Genomic DNA, 22,059 nt, shown 5'->3' with positions numbered 1-22,059 from the left:
GCATCAGCTACACGAGCGTGTTCAGCACTTCGATCAGTTGATGCTGGTACCTCACTTTCGTTTTCGATCTCCAGATCACTTGTAGCGATATCTGAGTCTGACAAATCCGAGTCTGATTCAGCGATAATACGCAAAACGTCATCCACAGAGTACTTCACTCTGCGCATTAGTTTTGGTCTCTCACCAGATCTCGATGCCACTTTAGAGGTTACTTCACTACTCACTCACGCACGCACATGGAATCGAGGTCAAATCAACGAAAACTAACTTTCCTTCTAGCAAAGAGAGTCGAACTAAAACGTAAGGCGTGTTTTGTCTCAGCTGATTACCCTCCTCTACCCCCTGAATTTCGACAAAAGTCGACATCCGCCCTGAAAGTGTTAAGTCTTTAAGGACCAGAAGGGCAAAACCATGCTGGAATAGAAGAGGGCCTTCCACAAAGTTGGAAACAAGTTGTCTAAAATGTCTATTATAGCATTCACAGTACCCTTCACTAGAACCAAGCCTGAAACCCTGTCATTTTCCTTTCTCCACTAAAGTTTATCACACAGTCCAGAATGTAGCACTCTCCTGGTATTCACCAAACAAAGCTTGGTCCATCAGACTGCCATGCATTGAAGAGTGATTCAGGGCAGTGTCGCACCGTGGTTAAGGCTTTGGACTTCAAACTCTGAGGTTGCGAGTTCAAATCCCACCACTGACACCATTGTGTAACCCTGAGCAAGTCACTTGACCTGTGTGTGTGTTCCAACTGGAAAAAAGAAAAGAAATGGAACCAGTTGTGTCTCAAATGTTGAAAGTCACTTTGGATAAAGGCGTCAGCCAAATAAACAAATGGAAATGGAATTCATCACTTCATGTTTGCACTGTTTCACAGTTTAATGGTGGTGTGCTTTACGCCACTTCAGCTAAGCTTGGCATTGCTCATCGTGATCTTATGCTCAGTCCTGGAAACCCATTTCATGAAGCACTCGACACTCCTTTCTTATGCTGATGTTGCTCTCAGAGGCAGTTTGGACCTCTGTTTTGAGTGATAAATAATACATTTATACAAGGTGCCTTACTAAGAACTCAAGGACACCGAACAAACAATTAAAAAAAAAAAAACATTCTAAACAGCAGAAAATATAAAAATTAAAACCAAACAAAGCCACTGTAATCATAGAGAAACAGCCATTTTAAACAGACGGGTTTTAAGTTTAACATTTGAAGGTTGAGAACAACCACTGATGCGACTTCCTTCTTGCGCACGCAGTCTGCTGGAGTTTCATTGACTTGCACGGGGAATCTTTTTGCCGGCTCTAGCGGCTATCAGATGACAAATACACAGGGTAATTATGCAGATCCAGAACGTCTTGATGACTTTGATTTATGCGGGGACTATTCCAGTTCGGCGCGAAGACAATTCTTCATGTCATCATTTCGCACACTTCTCGATGGTCCGAGATTTTTGGGGTGATTTTTCTAAGCTCAGTAGGCAATAAGTTCCAGAATGGCTGAATGCTCTGCTCCTCATGGTGGTTAGACGGGTGACAGGGACGGTCAGATAGATGAAGGAAGAGGATCTAAGGTTACGGGAGGGAATGGCAACATGGACAGATATGGAGGGGAGAGGTTATGAATGGCCTTAAATGTTAACAGCAGAATTTTAAAATTAATTTGAAACTTAATCGGGAGCCAATGAAGCTGCTGCAAGACCCGAGTAATATGGTGAATAGATGGGGTTCGAGTAATGATGCAAGCAGCAGAATTCTGGACTAGCTGAAGCTTATGGAGAGATTTATTAGAGAGGAGTCCAGACGAGAAGTCACAAGACTGTGAGAAAGAATGGCGGTGGTATGGGGAGTGAGGGAGAAGCGGATTAATATTACGTAGGTGGAAGTAAGCAGACCGGGTGACATTATTAGTGTGAGCCAGGAAAGATAAGGAATATTGTCAAAGATGACACCCAGACTCTTGACCTGAGGTGAAGTGGAAACAAAGGAGTTATCAATACCAACAACAACATTTATTTATATAGCACATTTTCATAGAAAAAAAATGTAGCTCAAAGTGCTTTACATAATGAAGAATAGAAAAATAAGAGACACAGTAAGAAAATAAAATAAGTCAACATTAATTAACATAAAATAAGAGTAAGGTCCAATGGCCAGGGGGGACAGAAAAACAAAAAAACTCCAGACAGCCGGAGAAAAAAAATAAAATCTGCAGAGATTCCAGGCCATGAGACCACAGTCCCTCTGGGCAATCTACCTAACATAAATGAAACAGTCCTCTTTGTATTTATGGTTTTCACGGAAGGATTTGATGATGATGATGATGATACGTGGACTTCTGGCTTTTAGTCCATCAATGCTGGGGCATCATGGTGCTTTGAGTAGGTTGGTGGTGGCGCAGGTCGCCACCACAGAGAAACCGGAAAAAGAAACAGAAGAGAGAGTAGGGGTCAGTACGGATTTTAGAGCCACCATGAGTAATTATTATGATGCATTGAACATATAGAGTATCAGGATTAAGATAAAGTGAAGTTATAAAAAGGCCATGTTACAGTAATGTGTTTTCAGCAGTGTTTTAAACTGCTCCACTGTATCAGCCTGGTGAATTCCTACTGCCAGGCTATTCCAGATTTGAGGTGCATAACAGCAGAAGGCCGCCTCACCACTTCTTTTAAGTTTAGCTTTTGGAATTCTAAGGAGACACTCATTTGAAGATCTAAGGTTACGATTTGGAATATAAGGTGTCAGACATTCCGATATATAAGATGGAGCGAGATTATTTAAGGCTTTGGTACCATGTGAAAGATTATTAGCTTTGGATAATGAGGATCTTGTACTAATGAGGAGAACCTCCGTTTTGTCACTCACTGTTTAAGAAAATTTGAAGAAAATCAGGATTTAATTTCAGCAATGCAGTCAATAAGTGAAGATGGTGGAAAAGAAGAGATGGGTTTACCAGCAAGGTAGAGCTGGGTGTCATCAGCAAAAGAGTGAAAATAAATGTTATATATACAAAAGATATCGCCAAGGGTAAGAAGGTAAATAATAAAAAGAAGGGACCCCGGGACAGAGACCACTTGAAGTAACAGCGGTGGGTTGGGATGTGAGTTTTAAGCTGAATGAGCCGAGTGCGGCCTGAGAGGTCAGATCTTAACCAATCTAGTGGTGCGTGGGTAATGCAAATCAAAGATAATCTATTAAGGAGAGCAGTATGACAAATAGTATCAAAGGCCGCACTCAGATCAAGGAGGATGAGAAATAGAGGTTAGACCAGATTTTCAGCTATGCAGTTATAACAAATGTTAGGGAATAACAAAAGCAAAACGCAAACTACTACAGTGAGTGTCCATTTTAGATATCAGCTGAATGAGGCACTATGATGGTAAATTACAGGGTGACCAGATTTTCAAAGTGCAAAACCGGGACACTTGTGTAGCTTGTAAGCCCACACATAAAACATTTGTTCAATGCATGATTTACTGTATCTCATCATCATTAGATAGAAATGATCAAGGCACAGAAGAACAAAACACTTTCACAAATAAACACAAATATTTCCACACGGTGCTTGAAGCAGAAACAAATACATGACAGCGCTGCCTGTCTTTATCTGCTTCTTGGTCGTCTTGGTGATGCTCCTCAAATTTAACACAAGTTGTTAATTAAGCTTTTCCCGAGTTTTGACCTCGGTATCACTCATATTGTGACATAGTATGAAATTATGGAAAAAACATATTATGAAATAAAAAACAAAAACACTTCTACTTTTTTTCTTTACAACAAGTAGCATCATGCATCCAAATAAGTCAGACAACCAATACAAACAGCCATATTTACATTAGGCCTACCTTCTTTTGTCACTAGATCAGGACACACGCAGCAGGCGTCATCAGTTAGTGGAGGCAGGCAAATTCAACAACCTCCACGCCCCCCAAACAACATACACAAACTTCAATAGAACACTCTCATTGCCAAAACTTCAACACAACATACTGTTTAATTTAAATTATAATTAAAAGCCTAGTTTTAGGTGCAGCGCTGCAGAGCGTCCTGGGATGTCAAAGCCTTCCATCACTACAGTATATTACATCACTTTGGGAGCTGGGGCATGAGGCAGACCCATTTGGAATTTCATATGCAAGGTCCTAAATATATGGGGAGGATATTTGTTTCAACAGAGTAATTATTTTATTAAATACTCAGCCTGTTAAAATGGGGATTTTGATATTTCTCTTCGTTTAGCCTGAAATCGAGACAGTCCCTTTGACCTGGTCATCTGGCCACACTAGTAAATTACACTGACAATGAAATAGTTAAGTTATTATACAGGGGTGGACAAAAGTAGGTTTATAGGTTTGAGTATGTGAAGTACGGAGTTTATTTTTGTGTTATTATTATTTATTAGTTATTGTATAATTTGTCTTCTTCTTAAACCTACTGAATTAATAAAGCTATAATAATAACCTGTATGTCTTTTCCCATACGAACAACCGTAAACCTACTTTTGCCCACCCCTGTAATCTGCAGATAATGGCGCTGTGAGGTTGGCTTAGTGTTAGGTAAACGGTCAAACAGGCCAGTCAATCCACTACACCAGAGATCCCCAACTCCGGTCCTGGAGGGCCACAGTGGCTGCAGGTTTCCATTTTAACCCTTTTCTTAATTAGTGACCTGTGTTTGCTGCTAATGAACTTCTTTTGTATTCATTTTACTTGACTTGCTCTTGAAGACTCAGACCCCTCAATTGTTTCTTTTTCCTTACTTAGCTTCCAAACAATAATAAGATACAAAATGAGCCAAAACAGGACCATCATACAGTATCTGAAAATAAAGAAAGATGAAGGTCTCGGAAATGTCGATCTGCTCAGATCCCCAAAACTTTTTAACTGAGCTGCACTTGGAAAAGACAACATCAATAATTTCAGAAATGTCTGCTCTGGTATAATGAGAGCAGCAACAAGCCATGGAATTAAAGAACAGGTTTAATTAACAACAAGAATCAGAGCCTAAGTAATAAGCTGGTTGGAGTTTGAGGTGCTGACTTAGTTGGTCTTCACTCACTTCACATTTCATTTCTGTTTGGGTGCCATTTAAGGAAAGAAATGAAGCAATTCAGAGGAACCATGAAGACATTCAGGGGATCAATTTTTTAAAAAGCAAGTCAATTTAAAATGAATTCAAAAGAAGTTAATTAGCAGCAAAAACAGGTCACTAATTAAGAAATGGGTTAGAATGAAAACCTGCAGCCACTGTGCTCCTCCAGGACCAGAACTGGGGACCTGCTATTTGAGTCAGTGGCGTTTATGAAACTCAACCTGCGCACGCTGTGTAATCCTCCTCAAAATGTCCCGTCCCATCCCATTTTCGTAAAGTGTATATCGGGAACAAAGGGAAGTTTTTCTAATAGTTAATTAAAGTCTAATGATATTGAATGCGCGATGACGACACCGTTTTGGTAACTCAAAGAGACGGGCGCTCCGGACGCCGCCTACAGAGCTCCATACGCACTTTAAATAGCACTAACTACGAGTTTATTTGCTCTGCGCACAGCGACTTTCTCGCCACAAGGCACATCATTAATATCCAGATAGAATTTTGTTCTCCTTGCATGTATTTTATACTTTTTACGGTTAGTAAGATCATCCCACTTACCTTTTTACGACTTGAAACAACAGACGGGCGGAAATGAATACAGAGGTTCGTGCCATCCCGCGCGCGCGTAAACAACCACTGACGCGACTTCCTTCTTGCGCACGTAGACGGCTGGAGTTTCCAAGAGCATCTGGCATCAGCCACTGTAGGTGTTGAGCGCCACAGCAAGCGGAAACGCGTGACCTGCATAGGTACATTGGAAACCGCGCAAGTGGATCGTAAAGGTTGGGATAGAGTCATTCATATACAAATGTGCTGTTAGTAATTAGTAATCAACTAGTCCGCTTACACTGATCATGTTGGCACTTTGTATGCGTTACAACATGGAAATATTTAAAACAAAGGCCTTTTTTAAACTTTTTTTTTTTTTTTATCATGCTCCATCAACAACAACAACAACAACAACATTTATTTCTATAGCACATTTTCATACAAACAGTAGCTCAAAGTGCTTTACATATTAAAGAATAGAAAAATGAAAGACACAATAAGAAAACAAAATAAATCAACATTAATTAACATCGAATAAGAGTAAGGTTCAATGGCCAGGGGGGACAGAAAAAACAAAAAAAAGTCCAGACGGTTGGAGAAAAAATAAAATCTGTAGGGATTCCAGACCATGAGACCACCCAGTCCCCTCTGGGCATTCTACCTAACATAAATGAAACAGTCCTCTTTGGATTTAGGATTCTCACGGAAGGGCTTGATGATGATGATGGTCACGTAGACTTCTGCCTTTTAATCCGTCCATCATTGTTAGAGCATCATGAAGCTTTGAGTAGGTGGTGGTGGCGCCACCACCACAAAGAAACCAGAGAAAGAAACAGAAAAGAGAGTAGGGGTCAGTACCGATTTTAGAGCCACCTTGAATAGTTATTTTGAGGAAATTGAACATATAGAGTATCAGGATTAAGGAAAATTAAGATTAAAATGAAGTTATAAAGAGGCCATGTTAAAGTAATGTGTTTTCAGCAGTGTTTTAAAGTGCTCCACCGTATCATCCTGGTGAATTCCTATTGGCAGGCTATTCCAGATTTTAGGTGCATAACAGCAGAAGGCCGCCTCACCACTTCTTTTAAGTTTTGTTCTTGGAATTCTAAGGAGACACTCATTTGAGGATCTGAGGTTACGATTTGGAATATAAGGTGTCAGACATTCCGATATATAAGATGGAGCAGATTATTTAAGGCTTTATAAACCATAAGCAGAATTTTAAAGTCAATTCTGAATGACACAGGTAACCAGTGTAGTGACATCAAAACTGGAGAAATGTGTTCGGATTTTCTTTTCCTAGTTAGGATTCTAGCAGCTGCCTCGTTGCAAACGATTTATATCTTTTTTGGGTAGTCCAGAGAGGAGTGCATTACAGTAATCTAGTCGACTGAAAACAAATGCGTGAACTAATTTCTCAGCATCTTTCAGTGATATAAGAGGTCTAACTTTACTTATGTTTCTTAAGTGAAAAATGCTGTCCTAGTGATCTGATTAATATGTGATTTAAAATTCAGATTACAGTCAACAATCACCCTAAGCTTTTTACCTCCGTCTTGACTTTTAATCCTAATGTATCCAGTTTATTTCTAATAGCCTCATTGTATCCATTATTGCCAATCACTAAGATTTCAGTTTTCTCTTTATTTAACTTGAGAAAGTTACTATTCATCCATTCTGAGATACAAGTCAGACATTGCGTTAGTGAATCAAGAGAATCAGGGTCATCAGGTGCTATTGATAAGTACAGCTGTGTGTCATCAGCATAGCTGTGGTAGCTCACGTTGTAACCTGAGATAATCTGACCTAACGGAAGCATGTAGATTGAGAAGAGCAGCGGACCCAGGATAGAGCCTTGTGGACCACCATATTGGATATCATGTGTCTTCGAGTTGTAATTCCCACAACTAACAAAATATTTTCTCCCTGTCAGGTAGGATTCAAGCCAATTTAAGACCCTGCCAGAGAGGCCCACCCATTGACTAAGGTGATTTCTAAGAATGTTGTGATCAATGGTGTCAAATGCAGCACTCAGATCTAAGAGGATGAGAACAGATAAATGGCCTCTGTCTGCATTTACCCGCAAATCATTTACTACTTTAACAAGTGCAGTTTCTGTGCTGTGATTTGTTCTAAAACCCGACTGAAATTTATCAAACAGATATGTTTGTTTCCTGGCCCAGGTTTAAGTAAGAGAGCTGGATTAAGGGCTTCTGTGGGACAAAAATAGTCTCTAAACCACATTTTGCATTAGAATATGATTTATTGTTGGCATATAGTGGTCAGTTTTAAATGTATTTGTTTTTTGCTTCTTATTGAACAAATTCACTTCACTACTTTTCACTATCTGTAACATCAGTGTACATTGTTCCATTTACTGCATATTGCACTTTATTTATGTCTCTCATTCCACCTGCATCAACATTGTAAAGTTCTTCACAAAGAGATTTATGTATTTATAAATACTTCTATTCTCTGTTCTATTCTCTACTGCTTTTTTATTGCCCAGTTTTTAGCTAGCCTTTGTTAAATTGTATGTCAATACGTACAGTACTGTGCAAAAGTTTCAGGCAGGTGTGAAAAAATGCTCAGTCTCTCTCCCACTGCACTCTTTTATTCCAATATATTGCAATACGGGATACAACACAAAAACAACATTCTGTGTGCAACGTAACTGTGTTCAGATTTGATGTCACGTGTTCATGTGTTTCTGCCTACTGTGGAGGTCACGTGTTTTCGCTTACTGTGGAGCTCAACACCTTACAGTTTCATTGACTTGCATGGGGAATCTTTTTGCCGGCGCTAGCGGCTATCGGATGACAAATATACAGGGTGGTCCCGATCTAATTATGCAGATCCAGATCGTCTGGATGACTTTGATTTATGCAGGGACTATTCCAGTTTGGCGCGAAGACGATTCTTCTCGATGGTCCGGGATTTTTCGGGTGATTTTTCTATGTAATAAACTTAATAAGTCACAGCGTAATAAAAATTGCATAATTAGACCACCCTATACAAGTTGGCGTAACCTGCTGCGAAGGTAAAATTGAAACCGTAAACTAACGTGTAGTTGCAGTCATACAGAATGTTTCTCTGTTTTAAGTCAGGCGAGTTCACAAACTTTACTGATGCTTTTCAACGGGGGATTTTGACATTTTAAAACTGTGTACAGCGCGATCTGTTTAAGGTACGTCTACGGAAATTAAATTGTCTCGACAGATTACCTTGAAGAATAAGTGGGCCACATTTCAGCAAAACTGGTCCAAGGGGGGGGCCAAGTTGTTTCATGGGGACTGACAGACTGATGGACGGACAGACATCATTAACGGAATGCACCAAAAAAAAATAAAAAAGAACCTGTGAGGTTAGCTGGTACCTATCATGTTAGGTGAATGTCACCAGTGGTCTGATAACACAAACAGGAGGGATTAACACAGGGAAACTTACACAAGGTGAGTATAGGCCAGAGTGGTGGCTCAGAGGCTAAGGATCCGGGGTGGTATCTGGAAGGTTGCCGGTTCAAAACCTGTTTCTGAAGTGATCCTACTCCGTTGGGCCCTTGACAAAACTCTTGACGTTCTGAACTCCAAGGTCATGTGGAAAATGGACAATTTCCCCCCATTGATTAATAAAGTACACTGCTCAGAAAAATCAAGTGGAAACTTAAATCACACATCCGATCCTGAATGAATGAAATATTCAAGTGGAAAATCTTTACTGAGCAATTCTGTGTAATTCATTGAGAACAAAATAATGCAACAATAGTCAATGGAAATCGAAATCACCAACCCGTTAAGGGTTGATTCAACATCACACCGAAAATCAAAGTCAAAAATTGAAATCACATGCTGATCCAACTTGTGTGAATTTCATCATGGCAACTCAGTAGTGTGTGTGGCCCCCGAGTGACAGTATGCACTCCTGATGAGACTGCAGGTCTGGTGTCCTGGGGGATCTCCTCCCAGACCGGAATCAGGGAATCAGTGAGCTCTTGGATAGTCGGTGGCGCTACTTGGTGTCATTGGATGCACCGATACATAGCATCCCAGAGATTCTCAATCAGATTCAGGTTTGGGGAATTTGTGGGCCAGTTATTGGCATCAATGCTTTTGTCATCCAGGAACTTCCATACTCACTCTGACTACATGAGACCAGACATTGTCCTGCACCAGGAGGTACCCAGGGCCCACTGCACTGGCGTAAGGTCTGACAATGGCTCTGAGGATTTCATCCTGGTACTTAACAGCAATCAGGGTATCGTTGCCTAGCATGTGGACCCACCAAGGATATGCCTACCCAGACCATCACTGACCTGCCGCCAAACCGGTAATGCTGGTGATGTTGTGGGCTGCATAGTATTCACCATGGCTTCTTCCGGACTCTTTCACGTCTGTCACATGTGCTCAGTGTGAACCTGCTCTGTGAAAAGAATGGGGCACCAATTGCAGAGCTGCCAATTGTGATGGGCTGTGAGCACAGGTCCCACAAGAGGACATGAGGCCCTCATGTCACCCTCATGGAGTCTGTTTCTGATAGTTGGGTCAGAAACATGCACACCAGTAGCTATCTCGGGGGTCAATTTGTGGGGCTTTGGCAGTGCTCTTCCTGTTCCTCCTCACACAAAGGAGCAGATACCAGTCCTGCTGCTGTGTTGATGTCCTTCTATGGCCCTGTCCAGCTGTCTTCATGTAATGGTCCATCTCCTGGTATCTTCTCAGTGCACTTGAGACTGTGCTGGAAGACACAGCAAACCTTGTGATGATCCTGGAGGAGTGGGACTACCTGTGCAACCTGCAAAACTAGGGAAAAAGTAACAAAGGATTAGGAGAGAGCAATTGTCTGTGGCCATCATTCCTTTTATGGGGGTGTCTTGCTGTTGCCGCTCCAGGTCACCTATTGTCACTTTCATTTTGCACCAAAACAGGTGAAGTTGATTCACATTCACTTGTGCTTCCTAACTCGTCATATCGATATCCCAGAAGCTTCACTGACTTGCTGTTAGACTGGATTGTTTAAGTGTTCCCTTCATTTTTTTGAGCAGTGTATATCAAAAATAAAGTCATAACTCCAACTATTTCAAACAGGAATACGCAAGAAAAAAATAAGAAACCACAAATCTGTTACATCACAGCCAGAGGTTGGCACCACTTACAGCAGCGTATGACATTTTGGAAAGTGGAAGGTAACAAAGGGCGGGGTCGAGTTCAGCTATTGGCTAGAAGGATAACGAGGCACCTCCCATTAAAGCTGAACGGCATCATCTGGATCAAATCCAGTGGGCTGAAAAAGTATTTGACCCCCTAGACAAAGTTTAAATCTCCTGTAATACTTTTCTTTGAAAATGCATGTTTAGTTTCATACTGTTCATATAAATGAGGGCCTCTTGGACAATAAATTTTCACTAAACAAATCCTGACAATCAAATTATGCTGCAACGATAAAGAACATATCAGTGAAATCTGCTGTTGAATAAGTATTCGACCCCTAATAGAGATTCCGAAGGGTTAGAAAATGGCAAATATCATCCCATTATATAAAAAGAGTGACAGGGCAGATCTAAGCAACTATAGGCCAGTAAGCTTAATGTTCATCGCAGGGAAATTAATGGAAGGAATTATTAAGGATAAGACTGAGCAACACATGGCAAGGACAGGAGTTTAACTGAACAGTCAGCGTGGGTTCAGAAGAGGGAGGTCGTGTTTTACTAACATGCTGGAATTCTATGAGGAGGCAACAAAAGGATGCGACCAGAGTGGAGCAGATGAGATGATTGATCTGGACTTCCAGAAAGCATTTGATGAGGTGCCACATGAGAGGGTGGGCATAAACTAAAAGAAGTGGGCATTCAGGGTGATGTTTTTAATTGGCTCAGACGCAGAAAACAGAGGGTGATGGTGCCAGGAACCTCATCAGAATTGACTGATGTTAAGAGTGGTGACCAGCAGGGGGCAGTGCGGGGGCCGTGCTATTGTTCATATCTATAAATGATTTAGATAGGCGTATAAATAACAAGTTGGTTAAGTTTGCAGATGATACCAAGATAGGTGAATTAGCAGATAATTTGGAATCCATTATATCATCAGAGAAGGACTTGGATGGTTGACAGGCTCGGGCAGATTTGTGGCAGATGAAATTTAATGTCAATAAATGTAAAGAAATACAGATAGGAAGTAATAATGTGAGATTTGAATACACAATGGACGGTCTGAAAATTGAGATTCCACCTTATGAGAAGGTTTTAGGAGTCATAGTGGACTCTAAGCTATTGATTGCCAGATGGTGTGCAGAAGCCAGAAGTAGATCCAGATTTTGGAAGCAAACCTTCAAAACATTCATCCATCCATTTTCCAACCCATTGAATCTGAACACAGGGTCACGGGGGTCTGCTGGAGCCAATCCCAGCCAACACAGGGCGCAAGGCAGGAACCAATCCCGGGCAGGGCGCCAACCCACCGCAGGACACCCACACACCAAGCACACATTAGGGACAATTCAGAATCACCAATCCACCTAACCTGCATGTCTTTGGAGGTGGGAGGAAATCGGAGTACCTGGAGGAAACCCACACAGACACGGGGAGAACATGCAAACTCCACGCAGGGAGGACCCGGAAAGCAAACCCTGGCCTTCAAAACATCAGCCATGAAATTGGGACTTGGACGACGCTGCCACTTACAGCAAGACAATGACCCGAATCACGGTGCAAAAGTAACCAAAGCAGGGTTTGACAAAACGAAGATTTGGGTTTTGCAGTGGCCTAGCCAGAGTCTGGTTGAAAATCTGTGGCATGATCTCAAAGTTGCAGTTCCCAAACAAAAGCCTTCAAACTTTGCCCAGTTTGAGCAGTTCTGCAAGGAAGAATGGGGAAAAATGGCCTCCACCCAGGTGTGCTAAGCTACCCAAAGTGATTTGCACGCAGTTATCAGGTACTGCTGCCATGTATTGACAGGGTGTCATGTGAAGGGGCCCGTTACTTTTTCAACAGCATTTTTCACAACATCAATGTCAATTTGCATTTCTTTAGTTCACCAAGCTCTAAATGTGTCAAAATATGGACACAGAGAAATAAAAGATCACTGTGATACTCTGCATGTGTGATTTTTATAGGTTGTAATGATGTAAGATAGAAATCCGGTGGCTTTCTTGGTCGAGTACTTTTTCAACCCACTGTAAAGGGAGGTAGCCAGCACGGAATTTGGACAAGAAGTTGAAAGGAGTGGCGGAAAAGTAGAAGATGGCCAGGTAAGGGTTAAAGGGAGCAGTACGAAAAGCGCTATATAAATGCAAAGAATTATTATTATTTTTAAAGGGACCTGCTTGTCTTACTTGTTAGTTGCATTTTCTTTTCTTATCGAAGTGACTTGCTCATGGTCACACAGGGTCAGTAGTGGGATCAGAACACACAATCCACAAGCCTTAAGCACTACAGCAGCCATTGTATGCTATGTGTCAACATAGAGGAGGAAAAAAGTAACTCGGTGGCAGTTTTTAATTTTTCAACAAATTGCGCCATTTTGGTGACTCAAAGAGACGGGCACTCCGGACGCCGCCTACAGAGCTCTGTATGCACTTTAAACGGCACTAACTTACAGTGACCAGATTTTTCTGGGGGCAACCTGGGACACCAGGCGGGGGGCCCGGGGGGCAGAACCCCCCAGAAGCCAGATAGACTTTAATAATGGAAATGCTTATTCTGTACAAGTTTCTTCCATTTGAAACAATCATATTATTAAACCACAAACATATACCCATTTTCAAAGTAGGGTTCTATACCATTGTATGCTATTTTTCGTGAAATTACAGGCTAGATCTTGCCAAAAACAGTTTGTGAAAATTGACTGAAAGACACGCTTTCCTGAAGAGCAAATAAACTCATTAGTGTACATTATTAGGTCAGTTACACTTGCACGATAAACGTGCTTCATTCACAATATTGCATCCCAAGTACATGTGCTACTGCTAGTGCAGGTCCCGACTTCAAAAGAAGAAACAGCAAACCAAATTCCAAGGAGGCAAGGGAAGAAGCAATGTCACTCTGCACGTTAAACTAAAGGAAAACAAAGTAAAATACAGCTGTAAGTGTAAGGAACGGGCAAGCATCCGCAAATGGTGTTGTGACTTGTGTCAAATATTCATTCATTATTAATACAGCATATAAATTAATATCAGATTCACAACTATGACGAAATGTACAGAGTACAGTCTGCAGACTTGAGACTATACAGTAAAGTGTGTACAGCAGTACTTACTTAAAGAATAAAGAGCTAAAATTAAAGTTAAAAAAAAAAAAACTGTCAGCACTTTCAATTTTGTCCTACAAAATAAATTGGCAATTTTAACTCTTTTAAGTTTAAGCTTTAACTTCAGTGAAAACGGCTCACCTCAAACGCTGTATTGACGAGTGAATGACTGAATCAGGCATCAGCTCTTATATAAGGCTCAGAGCAGGAGAAATAAGATAATTCCTGGCTGAGTGTAGCATAACCAAAAAATGTGTCGTATCACAAGGCACGGCCGATATCATCCGACGATGCGTCCGCTTCCGCCTTCTCGCCTTCCGTGCGTTTCCATACTGCAAACAATGGCCACTCAGAAGAAGGTCGACTAACTGTCTGACGTCATGATGGGTAGAAAGTCCATCCATCCATTTCCTAACCCGCTGAATCCGAATACAGGGTCACGGGGGTCTGCTGGAGCCAATCCCAGCCAACACAGGGCACAAGGCAGGAACCAATCCTGGGCAGGGTGCCAACCCACCGCAGGACACACACAAACACACCCAGCGGCCAATTTAGGAACGCCAATTCACCCAACCTGCATGTCTTTGGATTGTGGGAGGAAACCGGAGTGCCCGGAGGAAACCCACACAGACACGGGGAGACCATGCAAACTCCACGCAGGGAGCGAGGTCCCCTAACTGCGAGGCAGCAGCGCTACCACTGCGCCACTGCGCCACCGTGCCGCCCCCTGGGTAGAAAGTATGATTTGTAATCAAAAAGACTGAAAGGGGTCTAGACTTCTAGGGAAAAGTACGCATTTTGTTGGAAAACGCCACAGGCCGGGACATTTCCTGATCTTTCGGGGTGATCCAAAAAATAGGGACTGTCCCGGGTAAACCGGGACTTCTGGTCACTGTAAGCCTAACTACAAGTTTATTTGCTCTGTGAACAACGACTTACACGCCACAAGGTACATCATTTATATCCAGATAAAGCTTTGTTCCTTCGTGTATTTTGTACTTTTTACAGTTAGTAAGATCCCACTTAACCTTTAACGACTTGAAGCAGTGGACGAGTGGAAATGAATACAGAGGTTTCCGGCACGCATTAGCGGGTCCTGCCGTTCCACGTGTGCAAACAGCCAGTGAGGCGACTTCCTTCTCGCGCACGCAGTCTGCTGGAGTTTTCATTGACTTCCATATGGGGATCTTTTTGCCGGCACTAGCGGATCTCGGATGGGAAAAGAACAAAATATACAAGTTGGCGTAACCCGCTGCGAAGGCAAAATTGAAACCGTAAAGTAATGTGTAGTTGCAGTCCTACAGAATGTTTCTCTGTTTTAAGTCAGTCGAGTTGACAAACTCACCAATGCTTTTCAATGGGAGATTGTGACATTTTAAAACTGCGTACAGCACGATCTGTTTAAGATATTTCTACAGAAATTAACTTGTCTCGTCGAATTACCTCAAAGGGCTACATTTCAGCAAATCTGGTCCAAAGGGGGGCCAAATTGTTTCATGTGGACTGACCGACTGATGGACAGATGGACATCACTAACGCAAAGGGGTTAACCTCTTAGGTTCTTATCATGTTAGTTGAATGTCACCGGTGATCTGATAACAGAATTGAACAAGAGGGATGAACACAGGGTGACATACATAAGGATGACAGTAAGGTGGACTGGTGGCTCTGAGGTTAAGGATCAGGGGTGGTATCTGGAAGGTTCAAAACCCGTTACTGAAGGGATCCTACTCCGTTAGGCACTTGAACAAGGCCCTTAACCAGAAAATCACTCCAGGGTGTAAATTTAAATTTTCTAAAGCTTCTTCCATGGCTTTCTGTCTCTATGTAAGACACAACCATCCATCCAAGACTGAGCTAAACTTACCCAGTTCAGGGTCCCCAGGGTGGGGATGATTGTATTGCGGTCGAATGACTTGTTGAGCTCTATCCATCCTCCAGCAGGGGGTGGTGTGCTCCACCCCTTTTAGTCCCACCAGCCCCTGCTGACTGTGGAATTCAGTGAGTAATAGCTGGAAAACATTTTCATTGTGAAAAAAACACAATTCCCCATTCGAATAGGAATGCTTTTTCGAAAGTGCTTGTCATTCTTGATGCATTTGTCTTTGTGGTGAATCATCCAACACTGTATTATCGATGTCACATTCTTTTGGGCCAACTAGAAGACCTATGAACACTTTAAAATGTATTTTTTTTACTAGTAAACAGTTACTGGAAAACTGATTTTAAAAACCACCCCAGACGTACTTCAGGAGCTAAGCCAGTTGGCTGTGTGGAGCGCCGTGGGACAGAAATGATCTACGGGGTGTCACACGCCTTCTGTGTGAATGGGCGTGAGGCTGAAGGAGATCAAAAAAATGACCACTAAATACTCAAGGGCCGTGAGTGCAGGCAAGCCCCTCAAGACTGAATGTTCTGAAGATGAGGACGGGGAGCAGCGGCCTTAACATGCTTGTCTGTCTGCCAGGGCTGGATTAACCATTAAGCACTAGAAGCAAGTGCCTAGGGTGTCCAAGGGTACCACAGAAATTTTACATTGCTGGATTTAATGTGGACTATATGGTGCAAAACTGCAAACGGTGCAGCTGAACCAGGTTCCACAAAAAAGGGGCTCCCACATTAAATGAAAAAAATATATTCATATATCTATATATACTGTATATATACAGTATACACATATAAAATCCAACATCCGTCCATCTGTCTCTCTGTCTGCTTTTCACTAGAGAACTACTTCACGGATTTAGATCGGGTTTTTCTCTAGAATTTGCTTGAACGTTCCGGTTGATTTTACGACTCTGTCATCGTGCTAAGAATTAGAGTTTGCTTGCAGGAGCGAGTTATTCACGCAAATCCGAGAGAGAGGCTGCGGGCCGAGGGGATTGGGAAGCATGACATCAGGAGTGGGGAGCCTGGCAGGGGCCTCCTCACTGTCCTGTCTCACAACTACGTGGGCAAAGCCGCAGGGGACGGCTAGTGTACAATAATAATAATAATTGAGGTTAATGATATATATTAATCTTGGGGACACAACAAAGTTAGAATCTGGTAACTGCCACGCGGTCCATCAAGGTTCACGTGATCATTCTTGTCTTGGTCATGTCGGCTGTCCAGTTCAGTCATCTGCTGAGAGTGAGTGCAGCTCATATACAGTATATTGGGGGCACCAAAATCTTTTAAGTGCTTAGGGCTTCTAAAGGTCTTAATCTGGATCTGCTGTTACTGACATCCAGTGTAGACCTTTGGGAACTGTCTGTGGCTTAACATCTGCAGTACCGAGGAACTGCTTAATGGCCCACATGTCCGATCACTACACACAGTTACTTCACATCTTCTACAACTCTGTGAGGACCAGTGAGTGAGGTGTGTAGGGCTAAGAGAGGCCCACTGAAGCAAAAGCCTGATTAAATGTGCAGGTTCAGTTATGGGACACCCTCTGGCACTAAGAGTAGAGAATGAGAGAATAAAGACAATAGTGAGAGGCATTAGAAACAACGCTGCACATCCTCTCTGTGACACACCAACAACTGAGGACTTTCAGCCAACTATTCATTCAGCAGAGTGTGTCAGGAAAATCCACAGGGTCTCCTTTATACCAACGGCGATACGCCTGATCGATCTATCTATTATATAGTGCCTTATCTATCTATCTATCTATCTATCTATCTATCTATCTATCTATCTATCTATCTATCTATCTATCTATATATTGTCACACACGTGCGAATGGGAGGCAGCTAAAGGGCTTGAATAACAACAATTCCACCCTAGTCCAGGGGTGGCGAGGTGCACTGACTGTTTCTCTCAATTCACTGCAGACCATTTCTGGGAACTCCCACAGGGTTCTGGTGCCTACGAAGACATCACTTCTGGTCCAGGTGTCCATGAAAACATCACTTCTGGTTCTGGCGCCTATGATGACGTCATTTCCGGTAGCAGCTTTGAAAGCCACTGTCTTAACTCACTCAAATCAGTTCTGTTTTCGACTTGAACCTGAACACAACTCGGCAAATAATATCCATTTTGCAGCCAAGGCATAACAAATGGGTGGCTGCCTCAAACCTTTTTTGATGTCTCGTGTCAATCCTTGTCACATTGACATAGTCATAGGTGCCAGAATCCTGTGGGATTTCCCGGGAATGGTCTGCAGAGGATCAAGAGAAACAGTCAGCGCACCTTGCCAACCATTGGACTGGTGTGTAATTGTTGTTATTCCACCTTGCTTTTTTTTAACTTGCACTGCACTGTTATCACTCTTTAATTTAGTATTGTTTTTTATCAGTATGCTTCTGCTGGAGTATGGGAATTTCCCCTTGGGATTAATAAAGTATCTATCTATCTATCTATCTATCTATCTATCTATCTATCTATCTATCTATCTATCTATCCATTAGTGCCTTTCATATCTATCTGTCCATCTTTATATAGTGCCTTTCATATCTATCTATCTATCTATCTATCTATCCATTTTATATAGTGCCTTTCATATCTATCTATCTATCTATCTATCAATTATATAGTGCCTTTCTCTATCTATCTATCTATCTATTATATAGTGCCTTTCAAATCTATCTATCTATCTATCTATCTATCTATCTATCTATCTATCCATTCATTAGTGCCTTTCATATCTATCTATCTTTATATAGTGCCTTTAATATCTATCTATCTATCTATCAATCGTTGGACACTATACCTCCACACAAGGAATCACACAGAAATATTTCCCTCTTAATATTTGAGATTTTATTTCAATAAGAACATTTTATTCAGTGACCATTAATATACAGGCCATTTGTTTAAAAATCCCCAAGAGCTGCCCCAGTCAGCAATTACCATTGAACAATCCATGTTAGGCCCACATGTTGTCCATCCTTCATTTAAAACTTAAATCTAATGGCAGACACAATCTGTCCCATACTGAGTTGGCCTTTTGTCCCCTTAATGTCTGGTTGTGGGGTGGCCTGCCATCACTGACATCGCTTGAGCCTCATCAGGGCATCCCTTCACTGTAGTATCGTCATCTTTATCTGCACCGTCCAATCATTAACAGTCTCCGCCTCTGTTCCGGGTCTTTCTTCACTCCTCACACTTAATTCCAGAGTGCTAAGGTGACCCACCAATCGTTTTGCACTTATTTTCGTTGGCCACTACCACCAACTGGATGGAGGCGCCTTGTGTTTGACTGGCATATTTCAATGTCACCAGTTCTTCTGCCTTTTAAAGTATTCTCACACAAGGTGATGGTGTGGAGGGTGAAGTCCGTCTCCTCCCAGCTTCCAACTCAACTCCTCTGCTCCTACTTCACCATCCATTGACTGAGCTGATTCATAAATTCATAAGTCATATGGTGATATAAGCTGGCAGAGTGGGGTGCAATGCAGAAACTAATCCTTAAGGAGGCACTGTTGGCTCCTCAGTTTGGTTTGGAGTTATCACTTAATCCGTAGTGACACCTTTTGGATGTGGAGAATTAAAACCAGTCAGCCGAAGATGTCAAGCAGCAGAGCTAACCACTTTGTCATGCTGTCACCTCTCCACAATGCTTCTGTTGATTTCCATTGCTCACATTTTCAAGATTCTATTGTAGTAAATCTTTCCATTCAGTATATTGGCCATTTTTGGGTAAAAAAATCCCTCCAGAGTTTGACCCCCATCTGCTTAGGCAGCCATTAACCGGTCCTACATGCCATCCAGCCTGCTGCATTACTAAAATGCTTGAAACTGATTTAGTAATGATACATAAAATCTTTCCCAGACGGAAACTTCCTGTCATTAAAAATACAGCTGGTGAGTCTGGTCCCATGGGAGACTGGCGCCAATCGGGGTGTCAACCTGTGAACAAGACTTGGCATGACGGGTCCACTGAGGGCAACAGGATTGTAATTCTCATAATATCTGTCTGCCCCTTACATTTCCACCACTCTGTACTGGAATAATTGCCATTTGAGCCAACTTCATGCCAACACATACAAACAGAGTGACTGATGGCATCTCAGCTATGATGAACCTTTGCCCCGGTGCAGTGAGAGGGACAACTCTAAACTCCTCTAAGTAACTGCTGAATATACAAATACCAGCAAATCTATAAATAGGCTTCATTTTATACATTGTCATGCTCAGTGAGTGCCTTCTAAAATATCAAACCGTACGTAATAATTCAGATAAAAGAGAACAGGGCTGTTCAGCATGGAAGGAGTTAAACACCCTTTAGATATTCATCACGCAACATTCACGTTTTTTCCTTTCTCACTTCCGGATTATGTAACTTGGAGTAAATTTCTCCTTAAGTACATCAAAATGAATTTTGCCCAAAGAAATCAGAATTCATTTTCATTTGAAAACTGGATATGTGTATGTACAATTTCACATTTTGGTCACTTTATACGTGACAAAAGCGTACAGGTAAACTTTTCACTTCCTAAATGGAAGTCCAATTTTTTGAAGTGTTTGTGTGTTTTTTTTTAATACAATGAAGAAATGACCTCCTTTTATGTAATAATTTCACAGTTTAGCTCTCGTTTTTTGATATCATTTTACCATAAATTGATGCACAATGAAGAAGAATTTTTCTCCAACAAAGTTTTTGCCCAAAAAAAATGTGAATTTACCGTCACTTAAAAATAATTACCAATCCCCTTTTTTTTTTACTGGTATTAACCTTCCTTTCTGCAATAAAGGAAAGACATATGTTTGTGTAACAATTTTTCAGGATAATGCCAATTTTGTCCAATCCTTATATATAATCTGATACTATCCGTATGTATGGTGTTCACATCAATACCTCGACTCAATACAAGTTAGAACCACGCAATCGGACTCTGCCTCTGTAGTTAGAACATCACGTGGCAAACGTGGACGCAGTATTGCATGATTGGCTAAGAATGTTCGAATGCTTCAGTGACGCCACTGGACGGCTGAGTATAGCAAGTCGCTGTTGGTTCGAGCAGATAACAGTAAGTTCGGTTGGTTTATGGGACGTTGGTTTGGTGGGGCGCACTTTCCAGGACTAACATCGTCGACTGACTTAAACCCTTCGACAGCCGTAAGTAATTTAGAACGTATCGCCATTTGCTTGGTATGTCGAAATCTATCTTTGGGCAGTTCGGTTTTGGCATCCGTCCTTCTGACATCTATTGGCAAACTGAGTAAATAGTATTTTTAAATAGTATTTCTTAAATATATATATATCTCCACACATACCGCTTAGAATTAAGGCCAAAAAGTTCTATCTTGGTCTCATCAGACCAGAGAATCTTATTTCTCACCATCTCAGATTCCTACAGGTGTCTTTTAGCAAACTCCATGTGGGTTGTCATGTGTCTTGCCTCTCCTCAGTGTGTGGAGACAACCAGGCACTGCTCATCACTTGTCCAATACAGTCCCCACAGTGAAGCATGGCGGTGGCAGCATCGTGCTGTGGGGGTGTTTTTCAGCTGCAGGGACAGGACGACTGGTTGCAATCGAGGGAAAGATGAATGCGGCCAAGTACAGGGATATCCTGGACAAAAACCTTCTCCAGAGTGCTAAGGACCTCAGACTGGGCGAAGGTTTACCTTCCAATGAGACAATGACCCTAAAAACACAGCTAAAATAACGAAGGAGTGGCTTCACAACAACTCTGTGACTGTTCTTGAATGGCCCAGCCAGAGCCCTGACTTAAACCCAATTGAGCACCTCTGGAGAGACCTAAAAATGGCCGTCCACCAACGTTTACCATCCAACCTGACAGAACTGGAGAGGATCTGCAAGGAGGAATGGCAGAGGATCCCCAAATCCAGGTGTGAAAAACTTGTTGCATCTTTCCCAAGAAGACTCCTGGCTGTATGAGCTCAAAAGGGGGCTTCTACTAAATACTGAGGGTTCAAAGGGTCTGAATACTTAGGACCAGGTGATATTTCATCCATTCATCCATCCATTTTCTAACCCGCTGAATCCGAATACAGGGTCATGGGGGTTCAGTTTTTCTTTTTTAATAAATCTGCAACAATTTAAAAAATTCTTTTTTTTGTCTGTCAATATGGGGTGCTGTGTGTACATTAATGAGGAAAAAATTAATTTAAATGATTTTAGCAAATGGCTGCAATATAACAAAGAGTGAAAAATTGAAGGGGGTCTGAATACTTTCTGTACCCACTGTGTATATATATATATATATATATATATATATATATATATAT

This window comes from Polypterus senegalus, chromosome 10, assembly GCF_016835505.1.
Source record: "Polypterus senegalus isolate Bchr_013 chromosome 10, ASM1683550v1, whole genome shotgun sequence".
NCBI classification, from domain to species: Eukaryota; Metazoa; Chordata; class Cladistia; order Polypteriformes; family Polypteridae; genus Polypterus; species Polypterus senegalus.
The sequence above is the reverse complement of the archived record's forward strand: the minus strand, read 5'-3'. Positions refer to the sequence as shown.